General features: G+C 48.7%; 1 long non-coding RNA gene across 8 annotated transcripts in view; it reads right to left on the bottom strand.

Moving 5' to 3' along the window:
- Positions 1 to 3,008: 3,008 nt before the first annotated feature.
- Positions 3,009 to 20,534, bottom strand: part of LOC109553940 (uncharacterized) — a 51,330-nt gene continuing 33,804 nt past the window's right edge. For 2 of the 8 annotated variants that reach the window (XR_011564698.1, XR_011564695.1), the window contains 6 exons: positions 9,240 to 9,279; positions 7,626 to 7,831; positions 6,393 to 6,595; positions 4,561 to 5,604; positions 4,333 to 4,436; positions 3,009 to 3,500 (listed from right to left, as the gene is read on the bottom strand). This is a non-coding gene — a long non-coding RNA (uncharacterized lncRNA). Of the gene's footprint in view, positions 3,501 to 4,332; positions 4,437 to 4,560; positions 5,605 to 6,392; positions 6,596 to 7,538; positions 7,832 to 9,239; positions 9,280 to 20,534 lie in introns of all 8 variants that reach the window. The other 6 variants (XR_011564697.1, XR_011564702.1, XR_011564701.1 and 3 more) reach the window with 6 other exon arrangements.

Genomic DNA, 20,534 nt, shown 5'->3' with positions numbered 1-20,534 from the left:
CCTGGGGAAGGATCATGGTCTGGTGAGGGTGGGTATAGATAGAGAGAGATGGGACCTGGGGAAGGATCGTGGTTCTGGTGGTGGTGGGGATAGACAGAGGGTAGAGATCTGGGAACCTGGGGATTGATCATGGTCTGGTGTGCCTGGGGATAGATACTCAGAGAGCAGGGACCTGCGGAAGGATCATGGTTCTGGTGAGGGTGGGTGTAGACACTCAGAGAGCAGGGGTCCTGGGGAAGGTTCATATTTCTGTTGGGGGTGGGGATAGTCACTCAGAGAGTAGGGGACCTGGGGAAGGAACATGGTTCTTGTGTGGGTGGGATAGATACTCAGAGAGGTGGGGACTTGGGATAGGATCATGGTTCCAGTGGGGGTGGGATAGACACTCAGGGAGCTGAGACCTGAGGTAGGTTCATGGTTCTGGTGGGTGTGGAGATAGATACACAGAGAGGTGGGGACCTGGCAAAGGATCATGCTTCTGGTTGGGGTGGTGATGGACACTTAGAGATCTGGGGACCTGGGAAGGATCATGGTGCTGGTGGGGGTGAGGATAGATACTCAGAGAGGCTGTGACCTGGGGAAGGATCATGGTGCTGGTGGGGGTGAGGATAGATACTCAGAGAGGCTGTGACCTGGGGAAGGATCATGGTTCTGATGGTTGTGTGGATAGATACTCAGAGAGGCTGTGACCTGGGGATAGATCATGGTTATGGTGGGGATGAGCCGGGTACTTGGGAGAGGATCACAGTTCTGTTGGGGGTGGTATAGACATTCAGAGAGCCGGGACCTGGGGAAGGATCATGATTCTGGTGGCAGTTGGGGTGGACACTTAGAGAGCCAGGGACCTGGGGAAGGATCATGGTGCTGGTGGGGATGGGGATAGATACTCTGAGCTGGGGACCTGGGAAGGATATGGTTTTCATCAGGGTGGAGATTGATACTCAGAGCTGGGGACCTGGGAAGGATCGTGGTTCTGGTGGGGGTGAAGATAGATACTCAGAGAGCAGGGACCTGGGGAAGGATCATGGTTCTGATGGTCGTGTGGATAGATACTCAGAGAGGTTGTGACCTGGGGATGGATCATGGTTCTGGTGGGGATGGAGACAGATACTCAGAGAGCCGGGTACCTGGGGAAAGATCATGGTTCTGGTGGGGGTGGGATAAACCCTCAGAGAGCTGGGAACCTGGGGAAGGATCCTGGTTCTGGTAAGCCTGGGGATAGATACTTAGAGAGCAGGGGACCTGGGAAGGATCATGGTCTGGTGGGGGTGGGGATAGACACAGAGAGATGGGACCTGGGGAAGGATCATGGTTTTGGTAGGGTGGGGATAGACACTCAGAGAGCTGGGACCTGTGGTAGGACCATGGTTCTGGTGTGCCTGGGGATAGATACTCAAAGAACAGGGACTTGGGGAAGGATGATGGTTATGGCAGGGGTAGGGATAGATACTCTGTGAGCAGGGGACCTGGGGAAGGTTCATCATTCGGGTGAGCATGGGGATAGACACTTAGAGATCAGGGGACCTGGGGAAGGCTAATGGTTCTTCTAGGGGTGGGGATAGACACAAAGAGATGGGACCTGGGGAAGGATCATGGTTCTGGTGAGGGTGGGGATAGACACTCAGAAAGCAGGGGACCTGGGGAAGTATCATGGTGTGGTGGGGGTGGTGATAGACACTTAGAGAGCAGGGAGCTGGTGAAGAATCGTGGTTCTGGTGGGGATGGGGATAGACATTTAGAGATCAGGGACCTGGGGAAGGATCATCATTCTGATGGGTCTGGGGATAGACACTCAGAGAGCCAGGGATCTGGAGAAGATTCATCATTCGGGTGGGCATGGGGATAGACACTTGGAGATAAGGAGACCTGGGGAAGGATCATGGTTCTTCTGGGGGTGGGGATAGACACAAAGAGATGGGACGTGGGGAAGGATCATGGTTCTTGTGTGAGTGGGGATAGATACTCAGCGTTGGGGACCTGGGGAAGGATGATGGTTCTGGTGGGGGGTGGGTATAGACACTCAGATAGGCAGGGACTTGGGGAAGGATCATGGTTCTGGTGGGCGTGGGGATAGACGCGCACAGAGCTGGGGACCTGGGAAAGGATCATGGTTCTTGTGTGGGTGGGGATAGATACTCAGCGTTGGGGACCTGGGGAAGGATCATGGTTCTGCTGGTAGTGGGGAAAGACACTCAGAGAGCAGGGTACCTGGGGAAGAATCATGGTTCTGGTGGAGGTGGGGATAGACACTCAGAGAGCAGGGACCTGGGGTAGGATCATCATTCTGATGGGGGTAGGGATAGACACTTAAGAGAGCCGGGTACCTGGGGAAGGATCATGGTTCTTCCGTAGTGGGAATAGATACTCAGAGATCACAGGTTCTGTGGAAGGATCATGGTTCTGGTGTGGTGGGGATAGTCATTTAGAGAGCAGGGGACCTGGGGAAGAATCATGATTCTGGTGGTGGTGGTGGGGATAGACACTTAGAGAGCCGAGGATGTGGCATCCAGGACCATGGCAGGGCTGTGGGGGTGCTAGGCGTGAGAATGAGGGCCCCATTACAGGCCACGTGGACAGAGATGGACTTTGGCCAGCACCTCTGTCCATACCCGCAGCACTTCTCTGGGTCCCCCAGAGCCTTGGCTCTTCCCCAGTGTTGAGCAGGGGAGAGACATCTGAACCTAAAACCTGAAATGGCTCCATAGTCACAAACAGAGCTTGTCTGGAAATAAGAACTTATTTTTACTATTGAGAGAAAATAGGGGCTCAAGACAAAAGTAAGCATTTTCATGGAAAAATTATGTTCTTTTTCATGGTTGAGCTCACAGATACTAGGGAAGTCACTGTAAGATGTTTTCGTATTTAGTAAAATAGCTATTTCACTCCAACTAATACCAGTTATTGATTATTAGCTATAGGCAAGACTCAAACGAGTCTCAGAGTTTCTCTTTTGTCCTTATAGGAAAACAGTTTGTCTGTGTTTTCTCATTTTAATTAATTTTCCATAATGAACATTATTGCTGTGGCATTTATTCATTCAGTAAACACTACTGAGGATTTCTAGGCATCAAAGACATTGTGCAGCACTTTGGAGTAACAGACAAAATATCAGTGACTTAAACAAGACAGAAAAGTATTTCTCTTTCCTATAAAACCCTGCGAGGAGACAGTGTAGAACTGGAGGTGTGGCTCCACAACTCCACAAGGTCCTCACGCACCCAGAACTCTTCTCCTGCTTTACGCGGTCTCATTTCACACGATCACTTTCTGGTCCAACATGGCTGCCCAGGTCCAGCCATCACACACACATTCAGCTAGTGGGAAGGAGGACAACACAGGATATGCCTAGCTGTCTTCTTTGGAAGTTCCTGGAGGCTTCCAGGTGGATACTGCCATTTACACCTCATTGGGCAAATCTTGGTCAATACGTATTGTTTTCAGGATGACTAAGAAAAGCAGTTTTTAATCTGAGTAGTCACGTGCTCAAAAAAGTGGGAATTCTATAAACATAGAAAAGGGAATGATTTAAAGAGAGAACTATCAATCTCTAACAAGCACTAAAAAATATGTAGGGGTGTTTCATTCAAGTCAATTTAATTCAACAAACATTGATGGAGCATCTAGCACATGCCAGGCACTGGTAAGAAAGGTGTAGGCAGGGCCTGCTAGGCAGGCCTTCACCCCATCGTGCTGCTCTCCCTCTGATGAAGCAGCCATTCTTCTTTTCTTTCCCATCCGATTTGGGTTTGCAGAGATAATAAAGGTATTAAAACTATTTTCCACTAGCAGTTGTTGCTTAATGCTGAACTTTGAGGGTAAATAATTGTTTTATTTACCTGACACTTAATGGGGCATCCTAGACTACAATTACCTTTAGGATTTGAGTGTGAATCATCAATCAGTATCAAATTGCTCAGATCCAGAACCACAAAATCTTAAAACTAGAATGGTTTCAGAAGCTACTCAGTCCACCCTGCTCATTATACGTAGGAGGAGGACCTGACTGGTGCCGGAGAATGCCTGGGGTTTGTGATCCTCTCCAGGTCCCCTGCCTCCCGCCACTAATGGGAGCACTAGTGTCCGGCAGAGGTCAGCATAAGGACAATCCAAGGCCTGTGTCACATGTCAAGAGGCAGCGCCAAGGGAGGTTATAATTGATGCTTCATCCTGCTCTTTAATCCCCAGGTGGCTTGTTCCAATTCTGCAGATACATATCTCTGAGCCCTGCTGGAGGTAAAACTTGCTCCTCATTACCCATCTCCTTCTACCTCTCCTCTCCTCCTCTTCCTCCAGCCACCCATGCCATCATCCACCCCTTCAACACTTGCCTACCTGTCTTTATATCCATCCTTGGGTGCAGGGGCAAGGGGCAGAACTTCTCCGCACCAGCCAGGTCAGTGTGTCCTGAGTAGGTGGGCTGAGTATAATTTGTTGCCCTAAGAGTAAACAATCTGGTGGTAAGTGATTGAGTGGGTGTATAGAGAGAAAATTACTCATGTCCTTCTTACTTGGGCTGAAGTTAAGCCAGGAGGGCTGGGGATTAGCCTCTCCCTGGCGTACCTGGAGGCTAACTCAGAGATGCTCCTGACATCTTCCTTGAGCAGGTTCTGGTCACACAGCCTCCAGTCTTCGATCCAGTTCCATGGATCGAAGCCTGCCGCTTCCTCAGGCACCTTTCCTGTAGCTTCTGGGTCCTCATGTGCCAGGGCATGTGGAAAAAATGAGTCCTTTCCTTGGGCCCATGTGGGCCTCAGCTTTCTCGGAGTACTATATGGGAGTGGAGTGGTCAGAGTTCTCCCTCCTGTGCATGAACAAACCGGAGTTACAGATGGGGTAGTGGGATAGAGAGGGGTGGAAAAAGACCAAGGGAGCATCTCAACCCAACAGGCCTCCCTGGTGGCCCAGATGGTAAAGAATCCCCCTGCCAAAGCAGGAGACTGCGGTTCAGTCCCTGGGTCGAGAAGATCCCCTGGAGAAGGAAATGGCAACCTGCTCCAGCATTCTTGCCTGGAGAATTCACAGACAGAGGAGCCTTGTGGGTACAGTCCATGGGGTTGCAAAGAGTCAGACACAACTGAGCAACTAACACTTTCACTCCAACGGAGGCAAGATGAACCCTCTTCCCACCCCACATTCTGGAAACTGATTCTCAAATGTTTCTGTGATCTGGATTCATCTGACTCAAGGTCCCAACTGCTTGGCACAGGGTAGGGGTCACTCAGGGCTGTCAATACTCTGAACCATCCTTTTTTTTTTTTTTTTTTTAACACACACACACACACACACACACAAGTCGCTCGGTCATGTCCGACTCTGCGACCCCATGGAGTGTAGCCCACCAGGCTCCTCGGTCCATGGGATTTTCCAGGCATGAATACTGGAGTGGGTTGCCGTTTCCTTCTCCAGTGAACCATCCTTTAATCCTTTGGGGCAGGGGTGTGCAATGGGGCTTAAATATTGGGGAAAGGACTGGGTCTGTTTTGCTCCATAAGGAGGCAGAGAAAGTCCTGCTTGAGGTGCAGAATCTCCTTTCTTCACCTGCTTTTTCTTTTTTGTTCTCTGTGTGTGTCTCCTGCATTTCAGAATTCCCCATGGAGAATCTACCTGGAAAAGAAAAAGCAAATATTCAAGAAGTAACGATGCTTCCTGGAAGTTAAGATAGCATCGCCTCACCTGGGGGCACTGTCCTTATTCGGGGAAGAAAACGGAGTGTTATTATTGGTTACAGACTGTGGGTGGCCTATTTCCTTGCAAGTCATTCTAAGTGGAAGGCCTAACTGCTTCAAGCTATTTTCCTTGAATTCATTTGCAAAAAGTGCTCCCAGAGTCTCCCTACAGAGAAAGAACACACCATATTATTTTAAAGAGAAAGGAAAACCCAGCCTGAGAATTCCTGGTCCCCTAGCCTTGCCTTCCACACTCTCGATCACCCTTGGCTGCTGGCCTGCACCAGGAAGGCTGTGGTGGGGGAGGGCAGCCTCCCTTTCCAGGCACCATGTGGTTTTACTCTTCCAGGGCATAGGTGGAGGGTAAGCAGCATACCTAGACCTGCCTCCTCAACAGGACGGTCCTGGTCTCGGGCGTTTTGGATGTTACTGCGAGTGACAACTATGTCCACAAAAATGGCCCCAGGTTACAATATCCAGAGTCCAGGAAGGCCCTATGGCCAGAGGTCCATTTGGCTACCTTGAGATCTATCCTCAGGGTCATAGAACAGCCTCAGCTGGGGTCCCACTGAAGCCTGAACTCTCACTTTTTCTCCTTCCAGTGTTGATTCCCTATTAGGAAACTAGTTTTTAAGGAGGTGGCAAAGAGGAATGAGACTTGGTCGGTGAATCTTCGTTTTAGTCTGAGAAATGAGTGAGGATCTATTTCAGGTCATCTTATCTCACCTTCAGCCTTAACAAGAACTGGGCATCCCATTGCAAAGGTGGAGGAGACATTATTTATCAAAAGTGCTCTTAGGGAAACACAGGTATTTATTTAGAAGCAGGTGTCCACAGAATGAAATCCCACAGTTAGAAGGAAGCTGCAGAAGGCGATTCCCAAATTGATCCAACAGTTCTTGTTTTGTTTGGTGGTGGAATGGGGATGGCTAGGAAGAGATGGATGGAAAAGGGCCAGTGAGAAAAATAAGCTCTCTGAATTATCCCACATCTTATAACAAATAAACTCACCAAAAGCTCTGGGTAAGTGAACATCTGGTGCAGAGGCTCAGTTTTGCCAGTGAGCAGGCACACATAGCCTGCATTCATGGAGGACCCAGAGGCAGAGGCTGGTGGTGGTGGGGTGGGTGGGGGGCATGGGGTCACAGACATTGGAGTCTTATACTCGAATGGGCCCCAAGATTGATCACAGGGCTAGGGATGGGTCTCAGCCAAACAAGTTTAGACCTTATGATGTAAAGGTCGACATCTATCCTAAATAAGCAAGTGAGTTTGGAATGAAAAGCAAAATCAGCCTGTATTTTCCTTTTTGTGCCACTTGAGAATGTCACCGATTTCAAAGCCACAGGCTTTGGGCTGTGTGTTTGTGCTCGACAATGAGTATCCAGCACTCTGGAGGGAACACCACTCCCGGCTCATCATGTGGGTCACATGACACAGGCACCCCTTTTGCCTGTCTCCTAGACTGAGAACTCTCAACCTGGGAGCGAACACTTTGTGCCTCCAAATGCCTCCAACACTCCCCAGGGTGACTTGGGTTTCTTTCTGAATCTTATAGGGCTCCTTTGCCTTTATCTCAATTCCACCTCCCCCATGGTTGGGTTGGTGTGTCTTAAATTCTTTTGGTGCATAGTATTGCCCAAGGTTCCTATTTGGATGAAGATCCTGATTCAGTAGACCTAGGTGGTCTAACTCACTCCAGGTGAGGCAGTGCTGCTGGTCAGTGGACCACAGTTTCAGTACTGACCCTCTGGATTCTGGTTCATTCTCTCTATCCAATGGGTCCTCAAGAGATCGGCATAAGAGTCCCCTTGGTGGGGGGTGGGGGCGCGGGTGGCTAAGCCCCAAGCAGCCCAAATCTAGGGAGGATACCTGGCAGCAACAGATTAATAAAGTCCCAAATGATGTTCCTGCAGACAGATGTTGGTAAGCAGCTGCTCCAGGAGCAGAAAGACTCACAAAGCCTGGGACAGAGCCGGGGTCACAGTGGCCCACAGATTTGTGCTGCTGCTATGTGCATGGCCTTCTCTTTCTGGGCCTCCAGCTTTGGCTCTCTGACTCCTGGAAACAGGAGATCATCTTTGTAGGATGGCTTCAATAAGCAGCAGTTCAAGTCTTGACATAAAGAAGACTTCCAGGGAAATGCCACCTAAAAGAAAAATCACCTAGGAAAGCATTGGTGGGGAGATGGTGAGGAAGGACTCTCCCCTGACTTTGTTCCATGGAGCATCCCTGGAAGGCTGAGGGGAATCCCCCAAGCCTTCACTGAGGGCATGAGGCTGGTGAAGCGGGCAGAGCTGGCCAGCAGGGCTCTGGTTGCTAACCAAGGATGCTGCCTTGGGGCAGCGCCAGCACCCTCCATGGTGGACACAGCACCTCCCAGAAGATGCACCATCCCACAGGGCATCGAGCACAGCAGACCTGGCCCTGCCCCAGCCCTCAGCAGAGCACGCATGCACTGGGCCCCACAGTTGAAACTGCAGGTGACAAATCATGTAGGGATCTGATCGCATGAGCAGATGGTGTGGTCCCCTTGGCACTTACATCTAGCGGCTGCTCAAACTCTAGAGAAAGAGTGAAATTAGAGTGTAGTTACACCACGCTTGCTTCATATATTCATTTCTCATGTCAAGTGAGAAACGTCACCCTTAACCAATGGTTTTATCTTCCACGAAAACTGCCTGCCTGCCCAGGGTGGACCTGCGGATGATTTCTACTTTCATTTTAATAATGACCCTAAAGTCATCACCATCTCCCATAGCAGTGATGGTGCCCCTTGTGTGTGAAAGGACTTGCACTTTGAAAGAGCAATTCCACGGCGCCAGATCCACAGAGACCCCGAGCCGCCTCCCCACCCGCTTCCGCCCGCTTGAATACACAGGGTGCCTGCCAGGTGTGGTGGGCAATGCAGAGGGGGAGGCAGCACCTGGCATCGGGGTGTGCACGGCGAAGTGCAGAGACAGACAGGCACTTAGAACCCCTGTCGTGAGTGCGATGAGGGTGGTGCAGCAGGAGGGAAGCTTCCTGAAGCCACGAGGCCTGCACTGAGCCCTGGAGGCTGAGCAGGAGTCTTACAGGGAAACACACCGGGGCTGGAAGGTCTCTCCCACTCAAGGAACTAGAAGCAGCCAGCAATGCTAATGCTGAGGCTGAGGACGGCATAGGCTTAAGGAGGTGAGGATGAAAAGGCAGGCAGGGGCCAGAGCAGGAAAGGCTTCCTATGTCCTGCCTAGGGGGTTGGCTCCCACCACTGCCAGCAGAAGCACCTGTAAGGCCTTATGCAAAGGATCCTTTAGGAGTGGGTTCTGGAGGAGGCACAGGCAGGCCTTGCGTAGCTGCCCACCTGGAGAGGGAGGCCTTGGGATGTGCCAGCTCTGTGCTGTGCTAGCAGACAAATTCTTGCACACTTCAGTGCTCGTCTCATTATAGGTCAGATCCTCCACTACCCTTCACGCCCCAGTTGGTATTCTGAATGGATCTAGAGTCAGCCATCTGTCTGCCATGGAGGAAGTAGAACTAATGGAACGCAGCCATCAAATTCATTTTCTAACAATCAGTAGGGAAAATACTCACCACAATTAGAGAAATGGTTCATACCTAAGAAAATATTTACCTAAGAAAATAGAAAATTGACATTAAAAAAAATCAACAGAAAGACAGGCAAAGGACATGTGTAAACAATAATTTCAGATAATATATAGAAGCACAAAGACTACAAATGAATATAAAATAAAAAATACACAAGAAAAATATTTAATTCTATTAGTGATCAAAGTCATGACCATTTAAGCAAAGAGTTGCCACTTACCATATATCAAATTAGCCATATTTAAGAAGTAAACACCCAATTCAGTACTGAGTGGTGAGGTACACTCTCCCCAGCACAGCTGGGGGCTTGTAAACTGGAGACTTTTAAGAAAGCAACTTGGGAAAGTAAAACCAAAAGCCATGACAATTTCTTATTCTGTGATTTTGCTCTCATGAATTTCTCTTAAGGGAATAATAAGGCAGCAGATATATTCTCAAGGACACTGCCATACTAAATGGTGGGCCCTAAATGTAGAAGTTGAGTGTTTGAAAAAACAAGATGAAACCAAGAAACACAAAAAGTCATCTCTGAGGAAATATCTCAGATCACGGGACAGGACAAAGGGGAGGGCAGGCCACCGGCCACCAGCCACCAGCTCATGCCTCAGGAGAAGTGTTTCCCAGACTGTGTCCCCTGTAGAGGTGGAGCAGCTCAGCCAGCCTGGACGTGTAACTCTCAAGGGATAGGAGCGGTTCTGAAAGCCTGGCACAGTGACACTGAGTGCGGTTGGGGTCAGCCCTCGGCCCTGCTAAGGGGCAGACTCTTTCCAGGGTGCAATTGGGTTTAGACAATATTTATTAGGCATGTGCTGGGTGCTGGCAAACCTATGGGGCAGGGGGCTTGTCTGTTTTTCTCACAGCCATAACCCTAGAGCCTGGAAGAATGCCAGCCAGACCAAGTTCACGGTCAGCACAGGGTGCATGGGCCTGAAGCTTGCATGATTTGGAAGAGGCTCTTTAAGAAAAAGAATTCAAAACTCTTTGAAAAATTGGTTCAAGATAAATTATTTAGCATGAGAAAACAGTACATTCTAAGTTTAAAAGCCTACAAAGGCCACAAATATACAAGATACAGGAAAATAGTATAATCATATTAACTAGCTGACTGACTCATCTCTAACATTCACACAGACCAGTTTTATTTGGCTGTACCGGCTCTTAGTTGCGGCACGTAGGACCTTTAGTTGCGGCATGTGAACTCTTAGTTCCAGCATGTGGGGGTCTGGTTCCCTGACCAGGGCTTGAACCTGGAGCCCCCTGCATTGGGAGCACAGGTCTTAGTCTCTGGACCACCAGGGAAATCCCACCGCCACGTGTTTTGAGGCTGTGGCTCCACATCTCCCAGGACTGGGCTCAGTGAGGCTTGTAAGGGTCACAGTGCAGCCCTGGGGCTACACGGTGGCCTCGGAACCCTGGCTGGTCAGCAGAGGGCAGGATAAGAGGTCAGGGTCAGAGCCAGCCATGTGATGAATGGTGATGATGGGGGCAACCAAGTACATAAGCCCCCACCCCCAACTCTAACTTAAGTATCCCTGTCTCAACATCCCACCAGCCAGGCCCCAAATTACCAGCAGCCATCCCCATCATATATGAAAGGAAATGCACTGGGAAAGTTGTGGTTAAAATATCTCACTTGGCAAATTTTACCAAAACCTACAACTTTCTGAAAGTGTCACTAGAATCCCTCCTACAGCCTCGATAGGGAACAAGGTGACTGGGGTGGTCCCCAAAGTGAAAGTCCACCTCTGTGCTTAGTAAATATGTGCTACTTTGAGTAAAGGACACTGTGACCCTGTGATTCATAATGAGAAATACTCATTTGGTCTTTGTCCCTGTTTGTGACTCACAGCTCTTCAAACCCTTGGGATTTCCTGCGCAGTAAGAGCCACAGAAGCATCTTTTGTTCTGCTTGGGCTCTTGTCCTCTGATCCACAAGGTGAAATGGGTGTCCTGTAACTCACAGAAAGCTCCTTTCCACCACTGCTAGGCTGATGTCAGTGAGGAGGCCTTTGGAAGTGCCTGCAGATGGGGGCTGGTTGCCAGGGAAACCAACCATGAATAGAGGGCTGCAACCTTCAGCCCCATGCCCTGACTTCCTGGAAGGAGAGGGGCTGGAGACGGACTCAGTCACCAGTGGTCCATGGCTTGATCGATAGAGTCTATGGAGTGAAACCTCCATAAAACTCAAAAAGACAGAGTCTGAAGAGCTTCCAGGTTGGGGAACAGTTAGTGATCTGGTATGAGTGGTGCCCTCATGGAGGGCAGAGAAGCTCCATGTCCTTCCCCATGCCTCACTTGCCATCTGCATCTCCTCCATTTAACCATGAATATTCATTGGAAGGACTGATGCTGAATCTAAGCTCTAATACTTAGCCAACTCATTGGAAAAGATCCTGATACTGGGGAAAACTGAAGGCAGGAGAAGAGGGTGACAGAGGATGAGATGGTTGGATTGCATCGCTGATGCAATGGACTGAACTTGAGAAAAGCTAGATGATGGAAGGGAAGGGAAGCCTCATGTACTGCAGTCCATAGGGCCACAGAGTCAGACACAACTTGCCAACTGAACAACAAAAAAACCCCAGGAATCTAGTAAGTAAAATGTTTCTCTGACTTCTGTGAGCTTCTCTAGCAAATTAATCAAGCCCCAGGATGGGGTTCTAGGAACCTCCAAATTATAGGCATTTGGTCAGAAGCACAGGTGGCAGTCTGGACCTGTGACTGGAATCTGAAGTTGGGGTGGTCTTGTGGGGGTGGGCCTTCAGCCTGTGGGACCTGATGCTCTCTCCGGGTGAAGAGTGTCAGAACCGAGTTGACTCATAGGACCACCAGCTGGAGTCAGAGCCCTGCTTGTTGGTGGTGCAGGGAAAAGCACCTCTCCCACTCCTACACCCTGGACTCAGTACTAGATCATCAGAACTGCACCTTCCCTGGAGGAGCTCTTGTTCCAGTGCAGAGACCTGGGACATCTAGTCAAGGATGGATTCCTGAGTCTTCTTGGGCATTGCCTGGGCAGCAGGGACTGTGGAGCTGACCTCAGAGCCAGCCTAGGCCTGGGCACTCAGATGAGGAACACCGTTCACAAGAGGCACTTGCGTTCCCTCATGGCCTTGATTCTTGCTCCAAGGTGGGTGCTCACACTTATATCTGGGAACTCCACCTTCTAGGCTGGGGGCTACTGTTCCTATTTCTTCAATCCATGTGGTGGCTGGAAGGGGAGGTGGGGAGGCAGTAGGTTTGCTGAGGCCTGCAGATTCAGGTTTCTGAGCTCTGAGTGGAAATCAGAACGCTATGGGGACCCTGGATTATAAGGGACAGATCCAAGGGGAGGTATTTTTGTGGACACATGGTGTGGGTTTGGGAACCAAGTTCATTAAGTGGATGGCCATCACACGTTAACTGTAGTGGGAGCAGAGGAGTCAGGGGTTGGGGGACCTGAGAGAGGAAAGCCATGCTGTTTGCTTGTCTCCTCCTGCCCAGTGAACCCAGTTGTCTGACCTGCTGGTAGGAAAGTAATTTCAGATGCACACCTAGAAATCAAGACTCTTCTTCCGGCTCCTGTGAGAGGTGGCCTTGAAGATCCTTACTGGATGGATCCTGTTCTTTGGGAGCTGGATCCACCTGGCTCCTGCATCGCTCCTCGGCTGGGGGGCCGCATCCTCTCTGGGGGCCTCTCCCCACCCTGATCGAGCCCAGGTGTGCCCTCGCTTCCCACAGGACTAAGGGACATGCTAGAAGCAGATCTGTTGCCCTCTGCAGTTGGACCTCGGTGCCCCCCCCCCCCACTCTGGTTCATACCCGTGAGGCTGTGGTCAATGATAAACTGCGATGCTGACCCAGAACTGCCACGTTCTGTGGGTTGGACTGCAAGCAGCCCCTGCTGGGCACACAAGCCAGCCGTGCGGCCACTCAGTGGACACTCAGCATCTTTGAGGCCCTTCACTCTTCCACGGGTGAAGTGCTGCTGTTCCAGACCACAGTCCTGGGCACTTTACAAGCTGCCTGAGTTTGTGTAGAATGCCATGGGGCAAGGATTTTGGCAGTTAGAATCAATCAATTCTGCTGGCCACTCTTCAAATGAACCCCCCAGTCAAGTCCACCTTTGTTTCTTTGTTTTCGGATCTGAGAAGCCAGATTGGGACCTTCAGCCACCGTCAGTGAGATGGTACAGAGTCGCCCTCCTGGCCACAATGCCCGAAGAGGACCAGACTGAAAGCAGCATCAGATCAGAAAGAAACAAAGAAAGAAATCAAGCCATCAGCTTCTTTGGAAGCTGTCTTCTTTTCAGTATCTCAGTTCTTACACATGTCCCAAACTTAGTTCCCTAGCCTCCAGGAAAACTTCTGGTCAAGTGCTGACCATTGTTGTCCTAAAACCCCAAATCTAACTTCAAAAAGGAATTGATCTGAAAATCCTCGATTTTGTATGGGCTTGGCTCATTGATTTTATTTCATGCAAAGCCACCGCTGAAGAAAGACAGACATTCCTTTTGTGTCCAGGGGCCCCAAGCCCCTAGGTGTTTGGAGCTATTTATAAATGTGACACGATGATGCCTGCCTTGGCAAGTGGGTCATACAGAGCATGAAGTTTGGGGAGGTCGGAACAGATACCCCTGTCTGAATCTGGCCATGATGTCATTTACCTTCTAATTCCAGGTGGCTTGCTGCCCGGGGACGCCATCTGAGCCTTTGAGGGAACCAGGGCTCCAAGGGAAATTAAGCCCCCGAGGACCCCAGCTGGTAGGTTGGAAAACTCTGTACCTGTCAAAGGCAGTGGTGTTGGGAATGCTCCAATACTCGGTTTTCTCAGTTTATGCCCTTGGAGCAGTCCTCGCGTATTTTAATGGAAATCAGGTTTCCCTCTGCCTCACCATCCTCTTCCTTGTCCTTTCTAGGCAACAGCACAACCCAGGGCAGAGCATGATGCTTAAACCACCCAGACCCCAGGCCCAGAGAATCTACAGCTGAGCCTTCTGAAGATGCTCCTAAATGTCATTTGGAACCCCTTTTCTTTGGTGATTTTGAAGAATCATTGAGAATAGTAGAAATCAAACAAAAAAGTAAGAAAAGCATTTTTAAAGGAAATTATAATAGATCCTAAGAAATTGTATGTCTGCCTGGCATTGCTCCCCAGAACACTCCTGGGATTGATTGTTGAATGATTTGTGACCATCACGAAACAGACACAGTGACGGCTGTAGGTCTGCGCTAGTTCAGAACTTGCAGGTCACGCCAACCTCACACCCCAACTTGTTTAGGTAGTGCTGCTCAGCTAATGCCTCAGAGGAAGCCCAAGCAGCATTTTTGCAATTTCATAAAATATGAAATATAAAGTATGAATTAGATCAGATCAATGAATAAAATACCAACCAAGATGAATGTGGACTTCGGATTTAAAATTTTAAATATGAAAAAAGAAGGAGATATAGGTATATATATAACTGATTCACTTTGCTATACATCTGAAACCAACACAACATTATAAATCAACTATAATAAAAATTAAAAACAAAACAAAACAAATTTTAAGTTTGGGAGAAACATCTTGGCAATTCATGTGAAAAATAATTGGAAAGTTAAATAAACCACAGTGTTATGTGATCAAAACACATGCACAAACCTGCCCTGCCTGCCTGGAGGAGCTGTGCCCTCACTGAGAGAAGAGAGTCCTGACCCTGCAAGGCAGGTCCTGGCAGACCAGAAGGACAAGCACTCAGGGTCTCTTTGAGAGGCAGTGCAGGGCTGGAAGAACGAAGGCCTGCACTGAATTAGGGACAACTCAGAGCTCGCTCAGGACAACAAAGGAGTGGCTCCAGGTGGAGGGGGCAGAGGGGTCGTGTTTGCATGTCCAGGTGGTTGACCTTGGCAGACACATGGTCAATAGACCCCTACCAGCTTCCCTACATTTTCCTCTGCAATTGGTTGAGTTCATGTGACCAAATCTAAAAATGATGTATGTCACTTCAATGGCCATGGATATTAAGAGTTGGTGTGTCTCCTCCATTCCTGTGAAATTATAGAATATACACACACACACACACACACACACACACACATACACACACACACACACACAGTCTCTGTCCTTGGTTCCAGGCATAGAACTCCTAAAATCCACATAATTTCCCAAATGATAAGAACAGTTGGAGTATCTTTTGTTTCTCTATCTTTGTCTATTTTGGACTCCTTTTTCCTATTCTAACTATCTAACGTTCCCCCCTCAAGAGACAGAGCTATCCTGAGAAATCTTATCCCCAGAAACTTAATTTTGGAAGCATTCATTGGAATGGCACTCATTCGTAGTCTGAATAGGTATCTGAGATCTCCCAGGGGCTCACAGGTATATTGAGTGTCCTCTTCTGTTTTCTTCCACAGCTTGACTCGTGAGTAGTGAATCCCGGAATCCCGGTACCTTGACTGCTGTGGGGGTAGAAAGTATTACAGGGTAGGGGCCCTTCCATGTGGGCTGGAGTTGAGCCTTTGGGGACCCATCTTTCCAGATTTTAATAGGACTTGAGTCCCTGGACCATATAGTGGTGGCTCTTTAGAATCTTTTGGGTCCTGGTTGACACCCAACATGTGTATGTCTTGTTGGAATTGCCCAATGGCCATGGTATAAGACTAGAGGGTCTGAGCCTCTGGATCTAAGAAGAGGTTATTGACACAAACAAAAGATTTCCCATATAGCATCTCATAAGGACTAAGACCAACCTGTTCCTTAGGGGCAATACGGGTGCAGAGGAGAGCTATTGGTAAAGCCTCCTTCCATCCCAGGGAGGTCTCCTGGGTTATCTTTTTTATTGATGATTTTAAGAACTGGTTGGCTCTTTCTAGGTTTCCTGGAGACTGAGGCTTCCAGGCACAATGGAGGTAATAAGTAATGCCCAGTGCTTTAGAGACCCCTTGGGTGACCTTAGAAGTAAATGATGTCCCATTGTCACTTTGTAATGACCTGGGCAGACCAAATCTCGGAATGATTTCATGGAGCAGTTCTTTTTTTTTTTTTTTTTTAACCACCTCCTCAGCCTTCTCAGTCTGGGTGGGAAAGCCTTCAGTCCATCCTGTGAATGTATCTATAATGACTAGTAGGTACTGATACACTTGAGAAACTGGCATCTGCCAGTCCTCTCCTGGTCCCATGCTGTTGGACAGGCTGGGCCAGCTGGGGTCTTCAAGCTCTTTGGGGGTTGTTTTATTGGCAAGTGGGACAAGAGGAGACAGCTTGCCTTATAGTCCTTGGAGGCCTGTTCCTCTGAAGGACCTTTCTAGTAGTCTTTGGAGGGCCTTCTCCCCTAAATGAGTGGTGGCATGTAAGGAGTTAACCAACTTCCATTGGAGGTTTCCAGGCAGAAAAAGGAGTCCCTCTTTTGGGAAACACCCCATATGATCTTCCTGAAAGCCCTCACTCTTAGCTTTAAGAGTCTCACCTTCAGTATATGAAGGACTTTCTGGCAAATTAGTCTGTGGAACTAAGGTGGCCACCCCTATTAGGTCACTGTACTATAATGCTGCTCTCTTAGCTGCCTGATTAGCGGCTTGGTTCCCTCATGCCACTTCCATGCTCCCTTTTTGGTGTCCTTCACAGCGGGAGACTGAAACCTCAGCGGGCAGATGGACTGCTTCCGAGTGTAAGGATTTGATCACCATGTTTGATTGGGGACCCGCGGGTGGTCAAGTGGCCTCTTTCTTTCCAAATAGCAGCATGTGCAATGTAGCACCAGAAAGGCATTCTTGGAGTCCGTGTAAATAGCTACTCTTTTTCCTTTTCCCAGCTCTAAAGCTCAAGTCAGGGCTATGAGCTCAGCCAATTGGACTGAAGTAACTGGTGGCAAAGGTTTAGCCTCTGTGGTCTTGAAATTGGAAACTACTGCATATCTGGCTCTTCTTTTTCCATCTAAGACAAAGTTGCTTCTATCAGTGTACTAGATTTCCTCAGGATTGGCCAGAGGATCTTCTGACAATCCCTCTTAGGGTTTTGTCCAGTGGTCCAAGGTTTCTAGGCAAGAGTGAAAGGGCAGAGAGCCCTTGGGGGTAGGCAGGAGGGTAGCTGGGTTAAGAAACTCACAAGGGGATATAGTCAGGCCTGGATTTTCCATCAGCAATACTTGATATCTGAGGATCCTTTTGTCACGTGAGTGTATGTTCCTCGGTTCTTTGTCTTGTCACAACAAAGATTTGGAGCGACGGACATTAAAGCCCTCGGCGCGTCACAGCTCTCGGGTCTTGGACAAACCATGCTACAGCTCTTAAGCAAATCAGTGTTACAGCTCCATTTTATTTAGAAGATACCAGGAGAATCCAAGACTCGAGAGAGAGAGAGAGAGCCCGCACGCACGTTGGGGAGAGAGTCTGTGAGAGAGCGCTTTGGCTCCTCCTTTTATATGTTTTTTCCTCCACCTGGGCCTGCCCTATGCAAATTGGGCTTAGCCAGGAGTGCTGTTTGTTCTGCCTGAAGTCTTCACTCTGGTCCTCGGACCTTCCTTTGACCTTCCTTGTCTTTTAGCCACCGCCATTTTGGACTCCTTTTCCCTATTCTACCTACCTAACACTTTGATCAGACATCCATGAATGGTCTCTCCCATTTAGGAGTTGTTTCATTTGGTGGCTAGTAAAAATAGTTAGTTTACCCCTAAGAGGAAGTTTTCAAACATCTTATATCAGGACTGAAATAGCTGCAAGATTTCGAAGATAGGGAAAGATCTCTTCCTAATAAGGGAGGAGGACACTCAGGGACCACTAGAATCTGGTGGGAAAATATTTGTCCACCCCAGAAACAAAGAAGTGCTCAAGTGAATCTTTTTGTAATTGTTTTTCCTCTAGCATCCAAAGTGGTACAGGATTGAGGGGAAAAGGCTCTGGAACAGGAGGTTAGGATAGAGTAGGTAGCCCCAGCGTCAACCGAGAAATTCTTGGACTTATCTGCCACATCCAGTTTCACCCTTGGTTCCAGCCAGTGATGGTTATCTGTGACAGATGGGCTGGCTGAAGCCAACCACTTCAGTCCTGTTGAACCATCTTGAGGGAAGGCTTGACACTTGACCTTGAGTTTGTTGTGTCCTGAGGGCAGAGTGCCACCCACTGTCCCAATTGATGACATTTGTAGAAAGCCATTTTAGGAAGACTTGTCACAGTTTGGACACTCTTTGGCCCAATGTCTTGCCTGTCTATAGATTAGGCATTTGCCTCGTGCCTTGTCCTTCAAGAACTTGGGGTTTGCCATAGGGCTTCCCTGGAGAGTGGCCAGCATCTGGACATGCCTTGTCTCTTTCCTTTTCTCCCTTTCCTGGGCCTTGAGCTCCCTCTCCTGTTCTGTTATAAAATATATTAGTGGCTGTCTGGACCATCTCATCTAAAGAGGCAGCAGAGTCCTGCTGCTGTAGCTGTTGTAGCTTTTTCCTGATGTCTGGTGCACATTGGGACAGGAGTCTGTCCATTAAAATCACCTGTCCCTCGTAAGAGTCTAAGTCCCGATTGGTAAACTTTTGGAGGGCCTCTTTTAGCCTTGCCAGAAGGGCAATGGGGTTCTTGTTGGGCTCCTGAATTATTGCTGAGAACAGGCACAGTTCCACAACTAATGGCCTCCTTCTATTTCCATGGGTGGACGTCCTAAGGGGTGAATCTTTCTGAAGTTTATCTTACCCAGTACTGTTGCAACCCAAGAGCTTGGCATCCCCGGGTCAGGATGCAGATCCCTAGGCAGGTTGAGGCATGACAACTTCCTGGAGATCAAATCCCCAGGCAGGTCAAGGTAGGTTGACCTCTGGGGACCCCTGGACTTGCTCAGATCCCCAAGCAGGTTGAGGCATGACAACCTCCCAGGGACCAGATCCCTAGGCAGATCAAGGCAGGTTGACATCCTGGGATCCCCAGGCTGGAGCTGGGGGTCCCCAAGGTCTCCAGCATGACTAGTGCTGGGTAGGATTAAGGGCTTGTAATCTTAACTCATTGCCAGTTTGTCCACAGTGGATGGGAATAGATACCATGATGTAAATCAATCCAAGCCTGTACCCTGAGACTAGGAATCTGGCGAAATAGCCATAAGGCTTATCCTCTTATTGCTCTGAGGGAATATAAGTCACTGATTTCTTCCCCTAGTGCTCCATAAGAGCAGTTTAGAGTGTTTCCAATGGTAAACATTTCATTGTCATAGACCCAGTTTAGGTGATAACAGAAATAATGACAAAGGAGTGGGTTATCTGGTTCTGTTAGGGGCATTAAAAGTATTTTAATAATAGGCTGGGTGGAGTGATGTTGCCTAGTGGCTTAAGCACAAAATAAGAGACAACAGACCAGATGTTCCATAAAAATGGAGTGGGGATTTGATCCAGGGCATATGTTTGTAGCCTTAGGAGAAGGGTGGTAAGGGGTTTGGACCAAATGGCCTACAGCGCTAACTCTTAAAGTGGCAAACATTGTCCTTGGAAGCCCAGTTGCCCTTGAAGAGATGCCACCAACAGATGGACTTCTAGCAGGCATTGTGGGCCTATCACCTACCCTTGCAGGTTCACTGAGAGGTGCTGTTGACACACATGTTGTAGGAAACAGGGAAGATGAAGGCCTGAATCTCTAGAGGGACTGGACATTATGCAGTATTTCCTTCCCAAGGGCCAACTATTTTCTGGCTGTCCCTCCAGAATACTGTAGAGGCAACATTGTGGGCCCAGATGGGGCTCAGGAAAAGAGCTTGAAACAGGAGGGAAGGGGGCAGGACACAACTTTTGACATAGAATGACATAGCACAAGGGCATAACATAAACCAATTAAATCAAATGGGTCCAAGATGACAGTATTGACTAAAAAAGATGTATAACTTGAGAGTTGCAAGTTAAGTTTTATTTGGGGCAAAATGAAGACTGTAGCCTGGGAGGCAGCATCTCAGATAGCTCTGAGAAACTGCTCCAAACGGCAGTGGGGGAAAGTCAATATATAAGGTTCTGGTGAAGGGGGATTCAATACCATGAAGCTCTCATTTTATAAAAGGGTTTTTCTTAGTCATGAGGATCTGATGTCACCATGAAGGGATTTAGTGCTTCTCTAGATATGAGGAGATGCAAGGATTGAGATAATAAAATCTGTTCCTAAAAACGTCCAACTATCTAAAGACCTGTCCCACCAGATTCCCTGGAGCACAGAGTGCCTCACTCCACCCTGAACTCCCTCAGGGGTTGTTGAAGGTCAAAAGCTATAGCAGCATGAGGTTCAATCTCCGTAGAGGCAGATGGCAAATGCCTTTGTTATTCAGTCATTGGTAATGTTCTTGGTAAGTGCCAGTTTGTAGTTG

Source organism: Bos indicus, chromosome 28, assembly GCF_029378745.1.
Source record: "Bos indicus isolate NIAB-ARS_2022 breed Sahiwal x Tharparkar chromosome 28, NIAB-ARS_B.indTharparkar_mat_pri_1.0, whole genome shotgun sequence".
Taxonomy (NCBI): Eukaryota; Metazoa; Chordata; class Mammalia; order Artiodactyla; family Bovidae; genus Bos; species Bos indicus.
The sequence above is the reverse complement of the archived record's forward strand: the minus strand, read 5'-3'. Positions and strand labels throughout refer to the sequence as shown.